Below are 25,659 nucleotides of genomic sequence, written 5' to 3' on the forward strand. Positions count from 1 at the left end.
TTTAACTGGGTACTTGGAAAGGTGGGCTTTGGGTGGTTGCTTTTTGCCACTTTACAGTTGTTGCCTGGATCTGAAAATTAGCCCAGAACACGCGCTCCCAGGCGCAGGCGCAGGCTCAGCACTGGGCGGGGCCCTCCCGGCAGGAGCAGAAAGAGTCTCAGCTCCCTGCACCCTGATCTCCTCCCCGCCCCATTTATTCTTCTGGTTGGAGGTGTTTCAACTGCCCTCTGCTTTATAGGCCTGAGGGAAGTCATACGTAATTCTCCACATAGTTTCTCTTTGTTTTGAAATCGCTAAGAATCCTTTTAGTCCCCTTGTCACTGTATTCTCATCATGCTTTTGGGATCTGGAGGGGACACGGTGTTTTCCCCATTTTAGAGAGAGAATAATTAAGGCCAGGGCAGAGGTCCTACCACCAGAGTGAGATGTGTATGAATATGATACAACACACCACTCGGTCATGGTCAAATAGTAAGAGGGAAAACCCTGTGATGGAGCCCCCATTAGGAGTGTCCCATCCTCCATGAGTCTTGGCCCGCCCAGAGCTTTGGCTCAGCCCCGCCTCCCAGCTTGGTCCAGGCTTCTCTCTGCGCCGCCCCGCCCCTCTTTTTCTCACATCCCCTCTTCTTCTCACATCCAGCCGTACCCAACTCCACGCAGTGCCCATTCCAGAGCTTCCTCACTCCTGTCTGTCCTCTTTGCCTGTGGCCTCTGCGTGTGCCCCCTTGCCCACTCGCGTTCTTAGGGCCCTGTTTGCCCCCCACGTCTCATGTGGACTCGAGTCTCAGCTCAGGCAGTGAGTGACCTTTCCACGAAGCCTTTGTCCACCATTCCCACCAAACCGGGTGAAGGTAGGTGCCCATCACTGGTGATTCCACATCAGCCTGTTTCCATGACAGCAGCGGCCACCCTGTGCAGGCGGTCCCTGCCTCGCGATGGCTCGAATGACCAATTTTCCACTTTACGATGGTGCAGGAGCAACATGCCTAATCAATGCCATGAGGTATCCAACATTTTATTGTAGAATGAGCTTTGTGTGGGCTAGTGTAAGTGTCCCAGACGCATTGAAGGCAGGCGAGGCTGAGCTATCATGCTTGGGAGGTTAGGTGTACGAAATCTATTTTTGACTTACAATATTTTCAAGGTACTGTGGGTTTATCGGGATGTGACCCCATCGTAAGTCAAGGAGCTTCTGTATTTTCATTGTTGTTTTACGTAGTTACTTTTTCTGCGAGCTCATGAGCCACCAGCAAACATGATGAGGAGCCACACTTTGTTCTCAGAATCTTCATCTGCGAAGTAGAAAAAACACAGGCGGTACTGATAGGGTGCAGGGTGGGCCTCGGGGGGACCCTTCCTCCTCCTTGCTGTCCCCCTGGATTCACCGAAGGGCCCCACCCACCAGGTCCAGTTTGGTGACTGTCCTGCCTGTCTCTCAGGTGTGGGGCTGCATTCAGACTCCACGGTGAAGTCGCAGTCGCTGCCCATTCATTACCTCCACTGACCCAAGCCCTGGGCCCTGGGCCCAGTGTACACATTTAAGAAGGAGGTGACTCTCCCAAGTCTGTGGTGTCTGACCTAGCACTGAGTCAGCCCATCAACGGGGGACACGCAGGTCATTAGGGTTGAAGGAACACAAAATTCAAGAGTCAGACAGACGTACCTGAGAATCCCAGTTCTGCCATTGATGGGCTGTGTGATCTCAGGAAATCCACCTAAACACTCTGAGCCTTTGTGTCCAGATCAGTAAAATGAGAGAGAGGTTATGTAAAGCTAATTGCTAACAATGAGAGGTTATTTTGTCATATAGAGCGTATTTAGAAATGTTGGCCATTAATAGGATGAAAAAAGCCAAGCTTGCAATCTAATAAGTCAGGAAATTATTAATAAAGTAACAGAATAATTTTACCATGACTGAAGGAGTTATCACATTGTTGTTTTGGATTGTATCATTTTAAATTAAAAAAAAAAGAATTGGTTTAAGGCAAAAGCATCAGAACCAAGTAAATCCATTAGCTGATTAGCCTGGGGGGCATTTCTTTACTTTTCTTTGCATGGGCTCCTTTCTCTCCATTATGGGCTCGGTAAGACCCATGTTTCAGGGTCCTGGATGCAGGAGTGAGTGAGAGGTGAAGGATGGGAGGGGCATGGAAGGGGCGAAGCTCAGCACGGACAGAGTGGGTTCTGATGAGGTCTTTGCTTTGAAATATTTCTCTGGAGCTGTCTTGCTTCCACCCTCCAGGCCCAGGTCCTACCTGGATTGTAACCAGCCAGAGTTGAGTGCTTAGAGACCTGAGCAAGTTCTCTGGACCCACGTGCAACATTTGCATTCGACTGGGAGTCAGTGAGGAACTCAGAGCAGCCCTGGGGGCATCCCGCCTCCTCCCCTGGGCCCCAGCCCCTCATCCACAGAGTGAAGGGGTGGGGCACTGGGTTGCTGGGGGGGGGGGGGGGGGGGCTTCCAGCTCTGGCATCTGTGCGTCTGATTTAGAGTTGAGTGAGCTGTCATTCATAGACCAGGAAGGGCAAACCAGCTCACTGTTCTGCTCCCAGTGCCGGTGCCTGGGAAGCCACAGGGTCCTGCAGGTCTAGAATGAGCTCTGAGGCCTCGGGCTTTTAATTAAAGGTCTTTGTGAGTCAGATGGTTTAGGGGGAGATTCAGATCTTCTGGGAGACTCCAGGGAGGTCCTCTGTTCTGTCCTCCACTCCTTGAGAAATCTGCCACTCCCAGCTCGAGGATGGGGCGGCGTTGGGATCCCGGCAGGGGACTCTGGGGAGAGGCTGCGGTTAAGCTTCCCTTACAGCCCCACTGACTCCAGGCCCCCAGGGCCAGTCTGTGTGTTCCATGTGGCGGCTTTTCCCCTGGTGTCGGAGCTGTGTCAGCCTAGTCCGATTCTGATACCTTCCCCGTGGTGGCTACAAGGCCCAGGGTGTTTCTTACCCAATGCTGTTTCCGCTCAGGGTGGTTTGTGCTAAATGTATTTTCAGCCCCAAGTGGTACAAGGGATAAAAGGATTTTCTACAAAAAAAGAAAAAAAAAGTGGTTTCTAAATGTGTCAGAAGCAGGGCTGCCTGCTGTGTGTTTTTCACAACTGCCTCCCCAGAGGAGGGTTTGAAAGCCTCACCTTTCAAGATATTTCAACTCGTATTAGAAAGTGACTTAAATAAAATCGCTCCTCTGACCATGCCACTGTGCTCGCCCGGCTGGTGATTATTTGCCTAAGTGGCGTCTCCGGGGTGGGAACCTCACACCACTTTTCCCATGTTCCCCGCAGAGGAGGTGAGATTGTACTTGTCAGGTTCTTCTACTTGTTGTCACCTGGGGCCTGGGGGAATGTGCACCCCATGGAGTGTGGGTCTGGTAGCCTGAGCACAGTATGGTTGCAACTGAACCCGTTTGCTTTTCCCCAAAACCATGACTGAGCACCTACTGTGTGCCCGGCACCATGTAGGACAAGAGCTGACTTATTCTTGCATCGTCACCTGTGGGGATCCCCACAATGTTCTGCCACTGGCCTCTAGGGTTCCTGACAACAGACCAGTTCCCTTCCGTTTTCTCCTGGACGCGGATATGTTCAGGGAACTTGAATCGGCCACTGTGTTGAATATCTTTAGATCAGGCTTCTCAACCTTGGCACCACAGACATCTAGGACAAATTCCGTCTTCATTGTGGGGACCATCTCACACATTGTAGGATGGTCTCAGTATCCCTGGGTGATACCAACGATTCAGTTGTGGCAACTCAACATGTCTGCAGACATTGGCAAATATGCCCTCACGACTTTACATGGACCCAAATGCCCTTCTGTCCTCTTAGTTCATATAGTTATGTGTAAGGAAAGCCAGGGTTTTTGCTCCCTTTTTATAAAATAATTGAGGACCAGGAAGAGAAGAAACTTGCCCATCAAACAGTGAGTTGGAGGCAGAGCTGTAGCTACAATTTAAATCTCCTGTCTTCCCAACCCAGTGTCCTTCTCTTGGATCCATTTAGTGGTGGGCTGATACATATTACAGAACTGATTCCCTGGGAAAAACAAAGACAAAACACACCTGATGAGGAATGTTTGCCAATTTCATGGTGTAAATACTCCCACCATGGCTGGTTTCTACTTACCAGACCTCATTGAAGCTGAAGTTAGGGAGGATATATGTATAATTGGCTCTGGTAAGCTGGTGTCACCTGGATGCAGGAGTACTTGGCTCAGATATTCATCTTGCTTCCTCTGGACCTTGTCCTTCCATCTGTCCTCCTTCTCTCATAATCACACACATTTATTAGTGTGGAGTGTGATGGGGGTGCTTTAGCCTGGTAAGGGTTTTTTATCATTTGTTTGAATAAGGATAGAGCTGTTAGAATGAAATGTTCTCTCTCCCTTTTTTGTTGAGTAAACATTTCTTTCTATAATCTTTCTAGCAGGAGGACAGAGCAGAATCCCTAGAGAGCTCATCAGTAAGATCTCCTGGACAGCATGAACCCCTGGGCAGGAACCGAGGGCCATTGCTCAGCACCAGATATGTTGAGTGTGTAGTGCTTGGAGGTACAAGATAGTGAGGGCCGGGGGGCTGTTGGATATACTGTGCTAGACAGAGTGCAGGAGAAGTGTCTTGGCTGGAGTTTCAGTCCAGATATAAGCCTCAGTGTCCACACGTGTGAAAGGACAAATAATCTTCTCACTGTCGATGGAAAGAGCAAATGCACTCTCTTATGTCTGAGCTTCCAATGCCTGCTCTTGCATTTGCTTGTTTGTGGATTGGCTGGTTGTCATCATACTGAAAACTCATCAAGCCTAAGGACCTAGCTGGTCTTGTGTTTTTGACCTTGGCCATGGTTCCGTGCCATATGCTTCTAGCCATCTTCTCCATGGTCCAGCATCCAAGCTGGGAGAGCCTGGGACTGTGGGAAGAACCCTTCTCTGGTTATCAGGAGACCTGGTTTCTCTTCCCACTGTTGGTGCTACCTCGTTACATAATCTCGGGGAGTAGTTTGGTGTGACTGGATGTGGGTAGCCCCAGAGGAGGGGTGGGAGCATGCTGTGGTGTTTGGATTTGATCCCGGAGGTGGTGGGAAGTGCCTGAAGGGTTTTGAGCAGCAGCGAAGACTCGATGCTCCATCAGAGTTGTGCTTTAGGAAGTAGTTTCTGCAGAGCACTGGGCCAGAGTGCAGGCCGGATGAAACCATTTAGGAGGCTGGTGCAACAGTCCAGTCCAAAAGGGATGAGGTGCCCCATGGCTGCTGAATGCTGAGCAGCACAGATAGAAAGTGCTGTGAGAGTTCAGAGAAGGAGAGGTCAATGTGAAGGGGAATGTACGCGTATCAGAGAAGGTTTCCTGGAGAAGGTGAGGCTGCTGCTGGCCTTGATGGTGACAGAAAGAATGGAGGTGTGTGGAGCTATCAGGGCAAGAAAACATGAAGCTGCAGCAAGCCATATGGGGCTTACGTCGAGAGCTTATATGAAGGATGGTTCTCAATTCGTATGGACTTGAACGCTAAACCTAAGAATATGGATTTTGTTAGCCAGCGGTGGTTCTCACAGGCAGGCAAAGTACATTTTCTGTAGTTGATTTCTGTGGGGAGCTTATCCCCAGCATTTTCCTGTCCAGAGCTCCCTCCTTTCTTTTTCCCAAGCTTGGGACCAGATGAGGGTGTGTGATGCACCCGCTACAGCCCTGAGCTGGGGAAGGCAGAATCGCTTTGAGTCTTGAGGCTGACCAGGCCTGAATGCTGACCATGTGCCTGGTGATTTGCCGGGCAGCAGGGACCCTGGACCAGGAGCAGCTGTGCTGTTCTCTCAGTGCAGTCTCCAGGGTTTGCTGCCTGGGCCAGGGGACCGTCCTCAGCAGAGTAGATAGCGATAAGCCGGCTGCCAGCTGTCACAGGTACCTTTTCCATCATTCCTCCTCGCGTCATCCCCGAATCGCTCCCCTTACTAAGAGTAATGGAAATTCCCCGTTTTCTCCCACGCCTGCCTGGTGAATGTGTATCTGGATCCGTTGACGGAAGGGAAGGATGGCCAGCCTCGTAGGTTTGAGTAAAATGAGATCGGTGCTTTCTGGGAAGTAAAGCAAATACCATTGCCTCTGAGGCTCACAGGAGAAAACAGGCTCAGAGGAGTAAAGCAACTCACGAGAGATTGCACAGCCAAGAATCGGTGGGGTGGGAACTAGGAACCAGCTGCCCGTGCACTTGAGCATGTTCCCGTTAGATCAGAATGGGGGCATTCTGCAGGACAGGTTCCTTTAAATGGGGTTTTGTAGCAAATCGCTTTCTCAAAGGGCAGTGTCTCTCGTAGGTGAAGCTCTTAACAGTTACACTTTGTTGAAAGGCTGTTCCAGACACTGAGGTCCCAAGTTCCAAAGTCCACTTCACTGGCAGGGAGTGGCTTGCCCAGTGTCTTAGAGAGATGTGAAGTCACAGCAGGCCCTGGCCGGGAGCTCAATTGGTTAGGGCGTCATTCCAATACAAGGTTGTGGGTTTGATCTCCGGTCAGAAAACATGCAAGAATCAACCAATGAATGCATAAATAAGTGGAACAACAAAGCGCTCTCTCTCTCTCTCTCTCTCTCTCTCTCTCTCTCTCTCTCTCTCTCTCTCTTAAATCAATCAATAAATAAAAAATTTTTAAAAAAGAATGTTTAAGGTCAAAGCTGTAACAGGAGCCCAGATGGCCTGCTTTTCAAGCTGCAGTGTTTTGCCATCCACCAGCCTTAGGGGGCAAGTGGGTGTTCATAGAAGAACACCCAGTGTAAGCCACCCAGAGGTGGCCCTTGTCGGTGGCACGGTGGGCCAGGGGCTGCGGGGAGCTCGAGGTGGTTTGTGGCCCTTGGGTGGTGTTGCCGTGGGAGACCCGCCTGGTTTGGGTACATGGGTACTGCCAGTGTTTGCAGATTCCCGTAGCACACCAGCGTCGGCAGGAACGTGGGCAACAAATGGCTGCAGCCAGACTGGCCCTCAGATGGTGCCCAGGGCATTCCGGCCAGGCCCCCATTTCTTAGTTTCCTATTCCTGGGCAGCACTGACCTTGAACTTCCACAGCCGTCATCTACCCTGACAGTCCAGGTCAGCGCTTTCTATCCGCGCTGCTCAGCATTGTTTTTAGGGGCCGTTGTATTTGCTGAAGTTCAACTAGGTCCCAAGTACTGCACTGGCCACGTTTAACGTTGGGGTAACCCTAAGGACTCTGACATGGAGCTACTGCTCCCATTAGAGAGATGGGGTATCCAGGGCTCAAAGAGGCATTGGTCTTGAGTACCCAGGCTCTTCCCACAGCCCATCCTCCCACCAATACTGACAGGAGCACTTGATACACTAGCTACCTGAGGGCATCCCAGGCAGCCTCAGGCCCAGCTCTCACCAGCCTCTTTCTGGGCTGTATCCCTACACCTCCTCCGCCCTCCCCGGCACACTGAGCCGCTCACCGCCTTCCAGGAAGCCGGATTTTACAGATCCCACCCTCCACACGCGTCATGTGTGCGGGCCTCTGGATACGTAAGACATTCCCCTCCTCTCGGGAAACTTTCCATCCATCGGCAGAGATGAAACATGAACCTCAAGAGCTACGGCACGTTAGAGGAGAAAGCTCACTGGGTCTTCAGAGTAGCCCACAGCGGCCTGCTGGGCCATACCCTTCATTGTAAGGTCAGCGTTGGACAGACTTTGCATCTGATGATCAGAGAGAAGAAATGAGGGACCACAGGTCACATCGCCCCGCTGAGGCCACGCTGGGGGCAGGCCCAGGTCTCCTCGCCTCCCTGTGGAGCCTTCCTGCTCCCACAAGCCGTCGTCCTGGCTTGTGGTCCCGCAGGGCCTCTGCAGCTGGAACCGTGTTCATTTCTGTCTTTGACGGTTTTTAAAATTTATTTTTCAATTACAGTTAACATACAATATGATATTCGCTTCAGGTGTACAACGTAGCGATCAGACATTCCTATGCATTACAAAGTGATCCCCCTGATGAGGCAGTACCCGTCCGACACCTTCCGTAGTTATTGCCACGTTATTGCCTATTCCCTGAGCCGCCCTCCATGCCCATGACCGTTTGTATAACCGGCAATTTGTCCGTCTTCCTCTCTGATTGCTGCCTGCCTGGAGGAGACAAGGCAGCGGGCCGCCGACGCCTCAGACTCCAGCCTGTCAAGTTGTTACAGCGACATCCCTGAAGTCTCCGCCCTGGGAGGAGGGGAGCGAGCACTGAAGGCCCCGGGCTGACTGCGATGTCATCGCTCTGATGTTCGGGGCTGTCAGAGGGAGGAGGAGACTCATCTCATTTGATCTCTCACGTGTCCCTGCTCCCAGCCCAGAGGAGGGCCTGATGACACCAACACCGAAATCCTGCCGGAGACAGAAAGGAGGCCTCAGGCCTGGCCCACCTGCTCAGATGGAAGACTGGGTGGGGTTTCCCCAATCCCTCAGCCAGTTTGACCCAAGTCCCTGGCCACGCACATCGGGGCGCTCACCTTCTTGGATGTGTAGGTGGGACAGAGGTCAGACCCGACGTTAAACCACAGTTCTGGGAAATGGAGCCAATGTGAGCTTCGGAGCAGAGACCCGGGCTCTCGTCCTGCCACTGGCCATTGCCCTCCTGCCCTGCATCAGACGCCCCATCTGGCGTGATGGACGGACCCTCCATGGCTGTGGAGCGCAGGGGTTGGAGTGAGCGCCGTGAGATTGAACTTGGGTTCAGTTGCGTGCTCCACGACCAACTCTTAGAAACGTGTGCTGTTAACCGTGGGCTGGACCCCCGGCCTCTCTGAGTCACTCTCCAGCTGCTTATCTGTGAGATGTGGCTAGTGGGCGTGCCCTCATTTTCAGCAGGACCCATGTGAGGGCTGAGGGAGACGGTCATGTAATGTGACGGGCGGCACAGTGCCTGGGCATAGGCAGTGCCCAGTGAGGAAGAGTGGCATTCTGCGGTGCCACCACCGTCACCCTCTCCTTGACCCCTGACAGTCTTGGATCGCCGAGCCCAGGCCGCTCTGGTCGGCCCCCGTCAGGTCACTAGGCTGCTCCCAGGACAGGGTTCCCATCGTGGGCTCCCAGCACGCTGACATGGAAGACCCTGAGTGGGTTCCAGCACGCTGACACGGTGGTGAGACCTGCGTCCCAGTCCTGGCTTCTCCACCTGCGTGCTGAATGGCTTTAAACAAGTCTCTTCCCTTCTCTAGGATGGAGGTGTCTCCTGAGTAATATTAGAAATGATAATAGTCGTTATCATGATACTAATAGAGGTAGTGGGTTGAATGGCGCCCCACCCCCAAAGGTGAGTCCATGCCGTAACGACCACAGCCTGTGGACGTGACCTAATTTGGAAAAAGGGTCTTACCTACTTACCAAGTATGACCGCTTGTAGAAGCTCCTACACAGAACAGATAAGGAGCCTGGCTTATCTGTCTGCGTGGCTGCGGGAGGAGGGCCCCCTCCAGGCGCCCCTGGGCCCTCAGGCCCTGAGCCTCGGCAGAGCTGTCAGGAACCTGTGGCCTAGACGTCCTGTCATGCTCTGTGATTCAATAAATGCCAGGGTTTCTTCAGCAATGGACGGAGGCCTACAGTTTCTTGTTAGCATTTACTTTTACCTGAACTGATGGGAGAGTGTGGGTCAAGACGGGTCCCTGGTTTCAAAAGAAGGCAGATTCTTCCTCTCCTTGGGCAGAGATTCCTAAGAAGGCAGATTCTTCCTCTCCTTGGGCAGAGATTCCTAAGAAGGCAGATTCTTCCTCTCCTTGGGCAGAGATTCCTAAGAAGGCAGATGCTGAGGGAACGAGCAAAACAAAAATTGGCTTTAAGTGCTGTCTCTGTCCTCCCTGGGTGAAAGGGGAGAGGCCCGTCCAGAGGGCCCACTCCGTCCCCTCCGACAGAGTCAGTGCCTACTGGCGGTGGAGAAAGGCCAGGCCTGTCCCAGCAGCATGCTGCCCCTTGAAGAAACAGGGTCTTGTGTCCTGTCGGTGGCCTGCAGTCTCCAGCTGCCTTAGGTAGGAGAGCCGCCGAGCCTTTTGAAATACATAATTGCCCAGCCAGTGTGGCTCAGTGGTTGAGCATTGAGCTATGAACCAGGTGGTCACAGTTCGATGCCCAGTCAGGGCACATGCCCAGTTTGCAGGCTCGATCCCCACTGTGGGGCGTGCAGGAGGCAGCCGATCAATGATTCTCTCTCATCATTGATGTTTCTATCTCTCTCTCCCTCTCCCTTCCTCTCTGAAATTAATAAAAATTGTATTAAAAAATAAGTGAAGCTGGTCACACCCTTGCTTCTCCCATTGTAGCACGAGGCTTCATAACCTGTGTCATCGGCCTGTTTTATAGGCAAAGCCTACAGGCCCAGCGGATGGAGAAGACCTTCGGTGAGCCAAGGGGCGTGAACGGTTGCAAAGGAATGGGTGTGTGGATTGGAAAGCCGGGGATTGCCAGGACAGTTCTCTCCCGACACAACAGCACAAGCATAAGTGGCCCTCAGGGCTGTGGGTGACATCAGGGTGCCCTCATGTCCAGGGTGCCTGCGACCGTCCCGGCTCATGCCTGTTGTCCCAGTGGCCTTAATGGTTTGCTTTCCACTCCCACAAGCACTCAGTTTAGATGGTGAATCCCATGGTCGCCCGCATTGTATGCGACCGGGTACCTGCCTGCGTGCAGATGCCACGGGGATAACGCATTCAGGCAAAAACCTGCACCCGTGTTGCCGATGGCGCAGAGGCTGGCTGTGGGTCGGCACCACTGCACGGTCATGGGTAAGGCATGTCACTATGTCACAGCACAGGCGGTGCACAGGTGGTGACATCATGGGACAAAATGTCACACAGACCACAGAACGTACAGCAGCTCCTGTCTCATACCGGCTGGCTTTCAGACCGGGAAATTACTTAGTGTAGCTCAGCTACAAATGAGAAGTAATGACACGGCCGTCACAGAGTGGGTGTAATTACTAAGGACCTGTTTCTTGACACATAATAGGCTGCCACAGATGGCATCATCATCATCATCATCATCATTATTATTATTCCATGACTGTTATTATTTGGGCTTTAATCTCCCGCCTCTGAAGTGGTGAGAGGTGATTTTGCTGTTCTGCTCCCATGTCTTCATGAGGCTGAAACCAGAGCTGGTGTTGCTGTGTGTGCGACCGGGGAGTGTGTGTGACCTGGGAGAGTGTGTGCGACCTGGGAGAGTGCACAACCTGTGAGAGTATGTGACCTGAGAGAGTGTGTGCGACCTGAGAGTGTGTGTGACCTGTGAGAGTGTGTGCGAACTGTGAGAGTGTGTGACCTGTGAGAGTGTGTGCGACCTGTGAGAGTGTGTGCGACCTGTGAGTGTGTGTGTGACCTGTGAGAGTGCACGACCTGTGAGAGTGTGTGCGAACTGTGAGAGTGTGTGACCTGAGAGAGTGTGTGCGACCTGAGAGTGTGTGTGACCTGTGAGAGTGCATGACCTGTGAGAGTGTGTGCGAACTGAGAGAGTGTGTGACCTGTGAGAGTGTGTGTGACCTGTGAGTGTGTGTGTGACCTGTGAGAGTGCACGACCTGTGAGAGTGTGTGCGAACTGTGAGAGTGTGTGCGACCTGAGAGTGTGTGTGACCTGTGAGAGTGTGTGCGAACTGTGAGAGTGCATGACCTGTGAGTGTGTGTGTGATCTGTGAGAGTGCATGACCTGTGAGAGTGTGTGCGACCTGTGAGAGTGTGTGTGACCTGTGAGAGTGTGTGCGACCTGGGAGCGTGTGCAGTGTTTGAGGTGGGACTTTCGACAACATCATGGTCACCCACCTGTCCAGTAGGTCCGTTCCCCTCTCACATGGGGATGGATTCCCAAGGCACCAGGCCTTCTACTCACCCGAGGACTGTCATCTCGACCCTCCCTGTGCCCTCCCCAGCTTAGCCTCCTCCCTCCTCCCTCCCACCACCAAGCCATGCTTTGTGCACACCAGGGACAGATGTCACTGACTGGTGCTAGTTGATTCCCGTGGGGGGGGGGTTGGGGGAGCAAGGAGTGTTGAAGGGTGGGGGCAGGTGGGAAGGAATTGGGGGCGCTGCCACCCAAGGGGGACTGGGGACAAATTCCTGGTCTTGTGGGCTCAGCACCTCTCCATGTCCCCACCTGGAGCCTTGCCTCCTTCCTCTGCCTGTTATTCCTGATTTCTTCCCATGGTCTGCCCTCCTGTGCCTCGCCCTTTCCTTTGCTCGCTGCTGCCACTGTTTGCAGAGGGAGTGCTGCATGGTGGCCTCCGGGGCCGGTGCCCCCGCCCTCCTGGTGCCATCGGGAGGCTCTAAGTCTCCACTCATCAGTATTTGCATTGCAGCATGGTTATCGATCATCGGGCCTGTCTACTTGTGTGAATAGCGATCATCGGGCCTGTCTATTTGGGTTATTAGTGATCATCGGGCCTGTCTATTTGGGTGATTAGCGATCATCGGGCCTGTCTACTTGTGTGAATAGCGATCATCGGGCCTGTCTATTTGGGTTATTAGTGATCATCGGGCCTGTCTATTTGGGTGATTAGCGATCATTGGGCCTGCCTATTTGGGTGACTAGCGATCATCGGGCCTGTCTATTTGTGTGACTAGTGATCATCGGGCCTGTCTATTTGTGTGACTAGTGATCATCGGGCCTGTCTATTTGTGTCACTAGCGATCATTGGGCCTGTCTATTTGTGTGACTAGCGATCATCGGGCCTGTCTACTTGGGTGACTAGCGATCATCCGGCCTGTCTATTTGGGTGACTAGCGATCATCCGGCCTGTCTACTTGGGTGACTAGCGATCATCCGGCCTGTCTATTTGGGTGACTAGCGATCATCAGGCCTGTCTATTTGGGTGATTAGCGATCATCAGGCCTGTCTATTTGGGTGATTAGCGATCATCGGCCTGTCTATTTGGGTGATTAGTGATCATCGGGCCTGTCTATTTGTGTGACTAGCGATCATCGGCCTGTCTATTTGGGTGACTAGCGATCATCCGGCCTGTCTATTTGGGTGACTAGCGATCATTGGGCCTGCCTATTTGGGTGACTAGCGATCATCGGGCCTGTCTATTTGTGTGACTAGTGATCATCGGGCCTGTCTATTTGTGTGACTAGTGATCATCGGGCCTATCTATTTGTGTCACTAGCGATCATTGGGCCTGTCTATTTGTGTGACTAGCGATCATCGGGCCTGTCTACTTGGGTGACTAGCGATCATCCGGCCTGTCTATTTGGGTGACTAGCGATCATCCGGCCTGTCTATTTGGGTGATTAGCGATCATCAGGCCTGTCTATTTGGGTGATTAGCGATCATCGGCCTGTCTATTTGGGTGATTAGTGATCATCGGGCCTGTCTATTTGTGTGACTAGCGATCATCGGCCTGTCTATTTGGGTGACTAGCGATCATCCGGCCTGTCTATTTGGGTGACTAGCGATCATCGGGCCTGTCTATTTGTGTGACTAGCGATCATCGGGCCTAGTTGCATGATTAACGATCATTGGGCCTGTCTATTTGGGTGACTAGCGATCATCGGTTTTGCCTATTTGCGTGGTTATTCTGCTTAACATTCTTATGATGCCCATTGGGAGTGGGGACTTCTGTAAGAGTCTCTAAGCAAGTGAAGTGGACACCATGGACTGGAGGAGACTGGAGGTGCGTAGAGGCAGGTCCGGAGGCGACTCGCCTTCCTCCGGCTGGGCCCACTTAGCTTTGTGGTAGAAGAAAGTGGGGCTATGGCTGGGCCCCAATCGTGAACACTAAGAGCAGGTTACACATTAGAGAGCATTTGAGAAGGAGAGTGGCGGGGGGTGGGGGGAGGGAATGACACCCCTGAGACCCCTCACCTCAATGGCTCCTCTCTCCTCATTTCCAGGTCCTTGTGGGCGCACCTGGGCTCTCAGCCACAGCCAAGAGGTGAGGGACGCGGCCTTACCGGGATTCTTCTTTGGGAATTCTTCTTTTGGGGTTCTATTCTTTGTCAGCACCAAGTGCTTGTGAGAGACAGTGCCTGTGCCAGGGCGCCGTCTTCTCGGGCCATGCCCTGGGCTGGAGATGTCATGGGCACCAACCCCAGTCTCTCCCCGCTGCCACCATGACCCACTTTCCCCAAACACAGAGCCAGCCCCACAGACACCGGCTCAGAATCACTTTCTCATCAGGCCAAGGACTTTTCAGACTTGCTGTGTTTTCTCTATCATTTCCTCCGCCCCCACTTCCTGTTTTTTCTTCCTCTTTCTCCACCCCAACCCCATCTCTCAGCCCTGTCCTGTAGCCTGAGAACAGGAACAAGCATAGTGCGTTGATAATCATGATTTCCTGACCTACTAGCCCTCTGTCACTGCTCAGAGCCTGAGCCAGAGGGCCCAGCCTCTCCGGGCACTGGAGCCCCGGCAGGGAGCAGGCAGGAAGCCGGGGCCCCAGAGCACGGTCTGAAAGAGAATCTCCTAAGACTAATTCTTCATGCCCTCACAGCAGTTTACAGCTTCCAAATTACACCCTCCTGCGTTCGAACTAAAACACTGCAGAACTCCCAGTGTTTTGGCCGAGTAAATACAGTCAAGTGTCGATGGACACAGCCTAGGTGTGGAGTGAGACAGGAGTTTATTAATGATTCTCTTTGTGATTCTGCAGATCTTTCTAGCTCCCTGACCTTTGGGAAAATGAAGTCGATGAGGAGGAATTAGGGAAATACATCTGTGAGATTCACATGGTGCGCCTGGCAGATAGTATTTGCTTAACAAATGCAAGCTCCCTGCTTTGGTTTTGGTTTTCTGCTCAGGGATATGGCTCTTCAGAAGTACAGTAGCCAGAAAAATCACCTCATCAGTGATGCCATGGGGGAGAGTCCATGTCTGTTGCTGTCTTCCTGAAACAGGGAGAGCAAGAGCGAGAGCGAGAGAGAGAGAGAGAGAGAGAGAGAGAGAGAGGCAAATAAAGACAAAGAGATAAAGAGATAGAGAGAGATAGAGAGAGAGAGGCAAATAAAGACAGAGAGAGAGAGAGAGAGGCAAATAAAGACAAAGAGATAGAGAGAAAGAGAGAGGCAAATAAAGACAAAGATAGAGAGAGAGAGAGAGAGAGAGGCAAATAAAGACAGAGATAGAGAGAGAGAGAGAGAGAGAGGCAAATAAAGACAGAGAGAGAGAGAGAGAGAGAGAGAGGGAGGCAAATAAAGACAAAGAGATAGAGAGAGAGAGGCAAATAAAGACAAAGAGATAGATAGATAGAGAGAGAGAGAGAGAGAGAGAGAGAGAGAGAGAGGGAAGGGAGAGACAGAACAAGAAAGAGGGGAGAGACAGAGAGAGACCCACTGAGAGACCTACCGGCTGGTGCTCACATGCCCACCCCTGGACAACAAGGCCTGCCCACCCTGGGCTCCTGGCACGCTGCTCCATCACAATATTTGTCTAAGGGAAACGGGGAGAGCCACCCGACCGCATGCCTGACGGGGACTGTTTTACTGATTGAGCTCCCAGGGTAAAACTGCAAAAACAACAGACAGCGATCTGGAAAATACGCCACCTCCCTTTCTGAAAATCTGTGTTTTTTTTTTTTTAAAAAAAAAGGCTTTGCATTCAGGGTCAATGACCAGTTGTTTGAGGAGTCAGCCAGACCATGTGGCTGCTTTTTAAAAAATTCCAAAGGCCACAGAGTCCAAGACACATGCTCCTCTGGGTTCCTCATCCAAGTTGCCGAACCCCGAGCGAGGCTTCTCTGAACCCCAGTCTTCTCAACCACGAAATGGAAGCATGAAGCAGGGTGACGGCTGATTTCTCTCAACCTGGGAATCTGAGATTCGGGGACTCTCTGCTCTCCTTAGAAAGAAGTATTGTTATTAGAGGAGCACAGGAAATGGCCTCTCAGTAACATGACTTGCATTCCTTTTAGCAGATTACCACTCACTTAAGGACAGAGAAACCACCGGACTCAAGGGGGCCGCAGCCCTGACCCGGGAGCCAGACTTGGGGTGTCCGAGGGCTGCTCCGCTGGTCCGTCCCATCAGCCTGGACTGGTGAACCGACTCCCAAGAGCCCTCTCCAGGTAAGAAACAGCTGCCGGATGGCAGGCTGCACAGCGATGCCCAGCGCTTTCTGGGGGGTGGAGGGGGGGCGGGGGGGATGGGTGATCTGCGCGTCTAGAGAGTACGTACAGGAGGGTCATGTCACCATATCTGTCATCTCTGATTGGAAGCCGTGCCTCCTAACCTCACGTGCATGTACAAGGAAAAATAAAAAAGCCAAACAACAAGGACCTCATTAAAAATTGACATGCATTTCAAGGGAGCTGTGATGTTGACGTGGTTGAAGGTCCCCGGGTTCCGTCAACACTTTCTGAGAGGGAGCTATCGTGAGACGTTTGAGTGTTTGTGTGGTTTTGAACTGTGTGCAGGAGGAGAGAGTATCCCAGCTGGTTTGGGTTGCTTTGTTCTTGCAGAATCCACTTTGGATCAAGCACATCAGGGTTCCTTTCTGCCCGTCCAGCCAAGCAGGGGGAGAAGTCCTTCAGTCGCCAACCTGGGGGGGATTTAGGTCTTGGCAGAGGTCTGGCTGGCATCTTGCTTGCTGAAACAGTTTTAGAGACAAATTCAGTTCATGAACTCGTCATCCGAGAGCAACACGGTACACTAGCCGCAGATCACCATTCCCTCGCCCTCTTCCCTCACCGCCAACACCTTGGCTCTCTCGTTACCTCCCTCCTCTCTCACCTCCTCCCGATCAGTTATGGACACTTTTCTCCTTATCTACAAAGAGAAGGTCACATCTGCTTGAACTTCTTCCTTGAACTTGGACCTGACATGAGCTGACATTCCTTCCTGATGACCAAAGACCTACTGAGTGTTCCGCGCCTGGACTCTGCTATGTTAACACAGCTCCTCTAAGCTGGCCCAGGGACCCACCTACAGGGTCAGGCATCACTCAGGAGGTGCCAATACGCCGGGCTGGCCCCACGCCTGTCACCCCTCACTTCTGGCTGGTGTCGCCTTTTGCCATCCTCTCTCCTAAAGGTCGTCTTTTTCATCTAGCTATCTTGAGTTTCCTTAAAAACTGAAATCAGAGCATTTCCTAAAGCTGAGCACAGTATAGAACAGCCTTGGGCAACTACAGCCTGCGGGCCGGATCCGGCTGTTCTATCCGGTTCTCTTGCTCTCCCCTCCGCTCCTTTACTTTGAATTTATATTAGTTCACACAAACACTCCATCCATGCTTTTGTTCCGGCCCTCTGGTCCAGTTTAAGAACCCATTGTGGCCCTCGAGTCAAAAAGTTTGCCCACCCCTGGTATAGAAGGTAAGACCAGGTGATTTCTAAGGTATTTTCCAATGCTGCGGTCCCAGCATCCTTTTATCGCACACTGCTCCGCACGCCAGAGTCTCATTCGCTGGGGAACGGGTGTACCGGCTGCTCCCTTTTCTTTCTGTGGTTCCTCTTCCCCGTGGAGCTCCCTGAGAGAGAGCTAACTCCGAAGAAGGAGGCGAGTTTCGGAATGAGGCAGACCTGACGTCGAATTTCAGTTCTGCTATTTATGAGCTGACCGGTTTGGCCCAGATCGTGTTAAATCCCCAACCTTCTGTTTCCTCATCTGCGGGTCAGCGCAGTGCAGTATAATTTGTAGACTTATGGTGACCATCAAAGGACATAATGTGTTAGGCTTTGTTTCTTTCTCATGTTAGACCTCACAAAAGGTTCGCTTCTCTCCCCGTCCAGCCTTACTTCGAACTGTTAAAATATCGCTTTTCTCCTCCACTGGGTTCCATTTGCGCCTTGGGCTTTGGTTTTCGTTTTCAAGGAGCCTCCAGGTGTCTCGAAGAAGAAGGAGCCCTTCAGGAGGGAGGACGGCACAGTGACACCAGCAATTAGCGCATCGGCGGGCGGCCCTTGCGCGCACACACCCTAAGTCCCAAGCAGTTACAGAAGAGAGAAGCTGTTAGCAGGCTTTTGATTTCAGAGCTTGTCCTCAAGAGCAGCCTTCCCTCGCCTCGGCTCTGGCCCGAGTGCCCTTGCAGCCCAGGCACGGGGAAGGCTTGCTCTGTTTGTTACACGCAACGTCAGGGCCTGCTCCTCTCCCAGCCTCCTGACCCATCCTTTGTCCCTCAAGGTGTTAGGTGAAAACTAACTCCCTCCCCGCAGCCCCTTTTCTTTTAGACCAGCAGAGTCTCAAGACCCAGGGGGACATCCTGGCAGCTGGCATCAGTTCATCTGGGGGCAGGCCTCCTGGCCTGGCACTCAGCAGGAGTTCGCTTCAAGAATGTGTTCCTCCAGGGCCATGACATGGGCTTTCTCCCGTGTCTGTCAGCTCTGTGGGGCATTCATTCATGCAGCCATCCATGCATTCCACAGACGTTTATGGAGCACGGGCTACTTGGCAGGTATCCTTGGTGTTCGGGGTACAGCACGGAACAAAACCATGTTCCCGTCTCCTGGAGCGTGCATTCTAGTCAGCTCCAGGGATTGTCAGCAGGGAAACAGGCATACATACATGATCTCAGGCAGTGTTAAGTGCGGCAAAAAAGTAAGTCTATTCACGCCAGAGGGCTGGGAAGTTGGGAGAACAGGCATTCCTCTTCTCTAAGGCACAAGGGAAGCCTCCCTGGTCTGGCGTTACCTGAGGAGGACCTGAGCCAAGGCCCCATCCCTAAAGCATCCCCAGTAGAAATAAGGGTGGATGTGCTTTTCTCATGGAGTTTTAGTTGCTGAGACTCTGGAGATGAAGGAGACTTGGTGCCAGGCAAGGGGCCCGTGGACTGGCGCTCGTACAGAGCTGCTTGGGGAAGTCGCTTTGTTGAAGTGAGCAGCTGTCCTGACTTGGGCATTGTGAGACACATTTGCTAGAATGGGAATTTTCCATTGGAACCTCCCACTGGTCACTGCTACCAATTATCTTGGAATTGGTTCACCTAGACCACTGCCAAGTCTTGGCTTCAGGGGAGAGGGCAGATCAGTTCATTCAGCAAACACTCGAGTGCCTATTGCATGTCAGCGCCAGTGCTAGACACCAGGGGTCAGGGTGATTAGATTTAGCCCCTGCCCTCCAGTTGTTTGTGGTTTTATTGGGAGACCTACGAGTGACTAGACAACACACACTTGCCAGCATTGTGTACGAGTGGGTGTGTGGGAGCCCAGAGAAGGGGTCCCCAACCCACACTGAGGTGCAGAACCCGGGAAGCTGCCTAGAGACACGCTACCTCCACTCAGTCCTAGACTTGAGGGCTCATCAGGCAGGTGAACAGCAGGGAGTGGGGCCCTTCAGGGTGGGGCATGTGGGTAGAGGGGAGGCATACGCAAGGCTGCCCCTGGGAGGCCCTGTGCGCAGCCATTCACTGTAGCTGTGGAATGTGACGTGAGGCGACTCTGAGAGACGGGGGGACTCATGTGGAGTGAGAAGCTGGAACCTTGAATGACAGGCCAAGGGGGTTGAGTATGTCCTGAGGACAGCTCGGCGCTGTGAACCGTTCTTTAAGCAAAGATTGATGGGCGGCTAAGGTTGGAGTTTTATGAAGCGAAGGGTCTAATTTTATGAGCCCAGTTCCTTCAAGGGCTTATGTTACACCCATTCCTTCTTACGTTATAAGACCGGTTTCCTCGGCGGTAAAGGAGGTTAATACAGACGGGCTGAATGGGATGTCCATTGGGAGCAGATGGATCTAGGGCACGTCCAGCACTGAGTGCCCCCATGAATGTTCACTGTGGACAATGCTTCATGGGCAGTCTCGGTACTAAATTGCTGGGAGATGGTTGGAACACGAGCCTTGTTTCTGATGGGAGAGCGCGGCTGACAAAAGGCCATGCTGTTCTAGTAGAAACCGTGGAATGTAGTCTTGATGTGTTTTCTCCTGGTGAGAAAATGGATGGGTAATATCCATCTCTTAACCCTCTCTCTGCTGAATACTGAAATAAGAGTGTTCTCTTTAGAAATGAACGGATTCATTAAGTAGAGAATACCCGAGTACCTACCTCAGGCCAGACACTGTGTGAGGCCTTGGAACATCAAGACGCATCAAACACGGGCAGCCCCTCAAGGAGTGCATTAGCTTGTGGGGGCCGGAAGGAGCCAAACTCACAGGAGCGGAGAGTGAGCAAGAGTTTTGGCCTGAACAGAGCGATGTGGATACAGCGAAGGAGCATGCTCTCTGCCCAGCGAAGTCAGGGACGGCTTCCAAGAGGGGCTGATGAGCTGGGCACTGAAGGATGATTAGGAGTTGGGATCTGGGAGAGAGATGCTCCTAGTACTGAACAACATCCTACAAACAAGGGCCAACACTCAATTCTCTGTGATGCTGGTGGGGAGGAAATAGCCAGAGTGATTGTCGTGCACAGATAATGCCTCAACTCTGCCTTTTAAAAATCCATTCGTAGCCACCCCCTCATGTTCCCACCTTGTTCCCAACAGGGACTAAAAATAGTTAAATTAACTAATTTGAGTTGATCTCTGACCCCTTGGAGGTGTGAATGAGCAGAAGAGGATGAAGGGGCCCAAGAAAAAAAGGTGGAGAGATTCTGGAGGAGAAATCCACCATCATCCCGAAAGAGAGGAATTGCTTGACAGTGGTGTTTCGATTTTGGTGCAGGTTAGCTGTGCATTAAGATGTTTTGGTGTGAAATGCCTGCGGGTACCAGGTGCAGATCCCTCCACTTGCCCAGCTCTGGTGTCGGGGGAGGAAGAGGGCCCAGGACGGGGACATGGAGGCCCCCACGTCAGGACAGGGCTGCTCCCAGCGAGTGAGTGAGCACAGGCCCTCTGTGTGCTGCCTGGGAGCCTGGCCTGGCCTCAGCCTCTCGAAGGCCCACAAAGACTTGCTTGTTCTCCCCTGACATCAGCCTGGCCCTCAGGATCTCTCTGTCCTTCTGGGGCAAGATCTCACAGAGAGATAATAGAGTGAAAGGGAAGGGGGGATCAAGTGAAGGCTGGCTCCGCGTCACCATGCCAACCAGAGTGATGGCTAGAGACGTGGTGCCTGCCCTGAGCGCCTACCCACCTGCCAGGCCACACCCACCAGGCCACACCCAGGACAGCCCCAGGCTGCTGAGCTGCTGGTCCAACCAAAATAGAAGCTACTGGCATTGGTCCCGAGAGATGAGAGACGCTAGCTGTCTGGTCAATCATGGACAATACATTAGAGGGTGACATTAGTCCTAGCTGCATACAATGGGTTGATTGTTTAAGTAAGCAAGTATTGCATTTAAACACCTGGGTTTTCTATTTTAGCAAAGACTTGTAGAGAGAGTTTGGCCTCAGAAATTTCATAAAAGCTCACTGTTTAGACTCGCAGGGGTCTTCAAACTTTTTAAACAGGGGGCCAGTTCACTGTCCCTCAGACCGTTGGAGGGCCGGACTATAGTTTAAAAAAAAACAACTATGAACAAATTCCTATGCGCACTGTGGGCCCGGGACGAGTTGGCTGCTAAGCAGGACAGGCAGCGGCACCCGGCGGGCTGGATAAATGTCCTCAGCGGGCCGCATGTGGCCTGCGAGCCGTAGTTTGAGGATGCCTGGTTTAGAGGGTTCTGTGAGAGGGTCTGGTCTAGCTTCTGTCTGATCCTTTTTTGAGGTGCATAAACCGAGGCCAGGAGAGTGGGAGGCAGTGCTGGAAGTGGAGAGAGGGAAGACTTTATAGCCACATAACCCCAGGTTCCAGGGTGGGAACATGTTCAGAAGGCACTCAGCACAGACCTGGCCCACAGCGGGGGCTCGGTGCTCCTGGTTGCTTTATGAACTTTCCTTTGTGCTATCCAGTGAATGAGCTCCCTCCTAAAACAACATGCATATTAAGCCAGGACAAGAAAACTCCTGAGTTTCTTCATCCTAAACCAGCCTTGGGCAAACTACGGCCCGCCGGCCGGATCCGGCTGTTCTATCCGGTTCTCTTGCTCTCCCCTCCGCTCCTTTACTTTGAATTTATATTAGTTCACACAAACACTCCATCCATGCTTTTGTTCCGGCCCTCCGGTCCAGTTTAAGAACCCATTGTGGCCCTCGAGTCAAAAAGTTTGCCCACCCCTGCCCTAAACCGACCGGTCCTAAAACAACCCGCTGGTTATAGAGACAGGATGGAAAGGGAATTTGACATTGAAACTTCAATGCTTAGTCTAGTGTGGTGGTTCTCAAAACTTCCGGCCAAGGTCAGACTAGCCCTTGAAAGGTGAGCCGGCGTCTCCACTGTCCCTCCAGCGTGTTTCCCACACTCCACTGGGCACCCAACACCCCGAGATGGTTTGTTTAGCCGGGTTCTCAGATGGTATGAACTGAGCTGGGGGGCCCCGGGCCTGGAGTTTGAATAACGCTTTGCTCTCTTCCTGTGGAGCTAAGAAGTAGCCTAAACAATATTTGATCTGCCTGTGAGGGCTGCGGACCCGACAGCCAGCGAAGGGCAGAGCTTCCAAAGTTAGTCATGTGTGGCCGCAGACACCAGCCTGGGAACCCGGGCCGCAGGGTCAAGTTGAAATCAGGACAACACATGGTTTAGTCATCAAGAACAGGGCTGGGCTTCAGCATGAATTGGGAGATAAACTTGGTGAGTTTGTTTGTTTGGTTCCATTGTGGTCCGGGTTGATGAATCCAAACAGGGAAGTCCCGCCGTGACTTCGCTGCCTTCTCTGTGTATCGACAGTTTCCTGTGGGAGCACCTCCGTGCAAGACACGTCCCTCTGCCCCTGTTGGTCTGTCAGCCCCAGGCTGGGGGGACGGACAGACCGCTGATGGAGGCTTTCCCACTGTCTCAATGTGCACGTCCAGTTTCACAATATAACTGGAAGTGGAAGTTTCTCCGGAGTGAGTGATAAGAACTCATTTTGATAAGTTTGGAGTAGGGTTTTAGCCTTTTAAAAAAAAAATCCTTACTCTTTGCAACTGGAGTCAAGAAGATTCAGCCACAAGACAGATGTTTCCCTCGGTGGAAAACGTGATTTAAATTTAAGAAATTAGCGGAAGGGGCTGGGAGCAGGGGGTGGGGGCAATTCCTAAGCCAAATGGTTGAATCTATTAATCTTTCATCCCCAAATGTCACTGCTGCTTTACTTAGGACCAATCTTATGAAATGATCTTGAATAGGAACTGAGTTACTGCATTGGGTGCTACAGCTGTGGGTATGAACAATTTTTACAACTAAGAGAAATAACATTTAGAAAATATTCAGATGCTGAAATTGATCCTCCGCTTTTCACAAACTTCTGTTTTTATACTAAGTACCCACCCACACAGGGGCTTGCAGTTTTTAATATGAGATGGTATCTCCCCCTAGTGGAGAAACTACTTAACTGCAAGCTCTTGAATTTGCCCAAAGAAAAGCTGTTTTATTTTTTTATTTTTTTAAAATAAATCTTTATTGTTCAGATTATTACAGGTGTTCCTCTTCCCCCCCCCCATAGCTCCCCTCCACCTGATTCCCCACCCCACCCCATGCCCTTACCCCTCGCCACTGTCTTTATCCATAGGTGTAAGATTTTTGTCCAATCTCTTCCCGCACCCCTCACACCCCCTTCCCTCTGAAAATTGTCAGTCCACTCCCTTTCTATGTCCCTGATTCTATTATATTCACCAGTCCATTCTGTTCTTCAGATTTTTTATTCACTTGATTTTTAGATTCACTTGTTGGTAGGTATGTATTTGATGTCATTTTGTTGTTCATAATTTTTATCTTTTCCTTTTTCTTCTTCTTCCTCTTCTTAAAGAATACCCTTCAGTATTTCATGTAATCCTGGTTTGGTGGTGATGAACTCCTTTAGCTTTTTCTTGTCTGTGAAGTTCTTTATCTGACCTTCAACTCTGAATGATAGCTTTGCTGGGTAGAGTAATCTTGGTTGTAGGTTCTTGCTATTCATCACTTTGAATATTTCTTGCCACTCCCTTCTGGCCTTCATAGTTTCTGTTGAGAAATCAGCTGACAGTCGTATGGGTACTCCCTTGTAGGTAACTAACCGTTTTTCTCTTGCTGCTTTCAACATTCTCTCTTTGTCTTTTGCCCTTGGCATTTTAATTATGATGTGTCTTGGTGTGGTCCTCTTTGGATTCCTCTTGTATGGGGTTCTGTGTGCTTCCTGGACTTGTAAGTCTATTTCTTTCACCAGGTAGGGAAAGTTTTCTGTCATTATTTCTTCTAATAGGTTTTCAATATTTTGCTTTCTCTCTTCTTCTGGCACCCCAAAAATTCGGATGTTGGTACACTTAAAGTCCCAGAGGCTCCTTACACTATCTTCATATTTTTGGATTCTTTTTTCTTTTTGTTTTTCTGGTTGGGTGTTTTTTGTTTCCTCATATTTCAGATCTTTGTTTGATTCTTGGGGTCCTTTGATCTACAGTTGAATTTCTGTATATTCTTTATTTTAGACAGTGTATGGTTAATTTCTGACTGGTCCTTTTCCATATTTTTGGCATTCTCATTAAGGTCTTTGAAGGTCTCACTAAGCTCCTCGGAGGTCTCATCAAGTTTCTCGGCGGTTTTTAGAAGATTCTTGAGTAACCTTATAAATGTGGTTCTGAACTCTATGTCGTCCAGTAGTTTGCTTTCCTCCATTTCTTTCATTCGTGACATGTTTCTCTGTCTCTGCATTTTGCTGCTTCCCTGTGTTGATGGAGTGGCTTTGTGTGGTAGGTAACCAAAAGGGGCCAGTAGCTCAGCCTCCCCAATCACCTGAGGTGGACGCTCTTGGTACACCCCTTTGTGGGCTGAGTGCAAAGTCTTGGTGTAGTTAAGCCTTGATTGCTGTTGGTACACTGGGTGGAATTGACCTCCAGGCCAATTGGCTGTGAGGACCCGCTGTGTCTATAATGGAAGAACTGCTGCGCTGGAGACACGCTTATGGTGCAGGACTTATTTCAGTGGGGCCTTGATGCTCACTGAGTCTGCCTCTTGAATGTGTCACTTACGGATGTAAGGAGTTGAAATCTGGTGTCTCACACTGACCACTAGGTACACTGGCTTCTGGATCTCCAATGGGGTGCAGGTCAGCTACTGTCTGAGGCCACCCAGCAGGAGCTACAGCGAGAACTAGTTTTCTCCTCTTTGCTTTGGGTTTGGAGGTTTTGGAGCTGTCTGACCCAGCTGCAAGTTTGCTAGGTTAAGCTGTGATAGGGCAGGCCATTCATATGCTAAAGCCGCTGTGTGGAGCTTGGGTGGGTTTATAGATTGTGCGGGGTGGGGTCTCAGGGAGTCACTAGGCTAGGGCGTGGCAAACAGGGATGGCTGCCAGTTAGCCGGCTCTGTCTCCAACTGCGTCCCCGCGTCCCATGCCCCAGCACAGCAAACAATTATTCCTGCACGCAGCCCTGCAAGCAAGCCACCCTCACTTTCTGACCCGATGGCAGACAGTCCAGCCTCTCCCCGTAGGAGTTTGGGTCCCCCGCATCTCCCCAGAAACTGGAGTTCGGAGTAATCAGGAGCTTGTCTCCCTTCGGGTTGAAAAAAGCAGCGCTCCCAGTCACCCGTCGCCAGCCCGATTCGCGCGCCTCCGTACCTCAGCTTTTCAGCACTTGTGCACCCCTCAATGCTGTTTGCTCTTTCCTTCTAGTTGTAGAACTTCCACTCAGCCAGCTTTCCCGTGGTTCTGGGTGATAGACGTTCTGTCTTTTAGTTGTAGTTTTGAAATTGTTGTGCGAGGCAGCAGTTTAGGTGCTTACCTATGCCGCCATCTTGGATCCTCAAGAAAAGCTATTTTAAATATATCATTTTAGTAACTCTTAAAACCAAACGACTTACCTGCTTTTGAGAGTTATTGTGAGAATTA

The 25,659-nt window shown here is 51.4% G+C and overlaps 1 protein-coding gene across 5 annotated transcripts in view; it reads left to right on the plus strand.

The window, feature by feature from the left end:
* The window catches only part of CYRIA (CYFIP related Rac1 interactor A), a 91,774-nt gene that overhangs the window by 28,020 nt on the left and 38,095 nt on the right, over positions 1-25,659 (plus strand). For 2 of the 5 annotated variants that reach the window (XM_080684742.1, XM_080684745.1), the window contains exon 2: positions 15,832-15,984. The gene's annotated coding sequence lies outside the window, so the exon portion shown is untranslated. Of the gene's footprint in view, positions 1-13,816; positions 13,858-15,831; positions 15,985-25,659 lie in introns of all 5 variants that reach the window. The other 3 variants (XM_080684743.1, XM_080684744.1, XM_080684741.1) reach the window with 3 other exon arrangements.

Source organism: Plecotus auritus (genome assembly GCF_963455305.1).
Source record: "Plecotus auritus genome assembly, chromosome: 8".
Lineage (NCBI taxonomy): Eukaryota > Metazoa > Chordata > Mammalia > Chiroptera > Vespertilionidae > Plecotus > Plecotus auritus.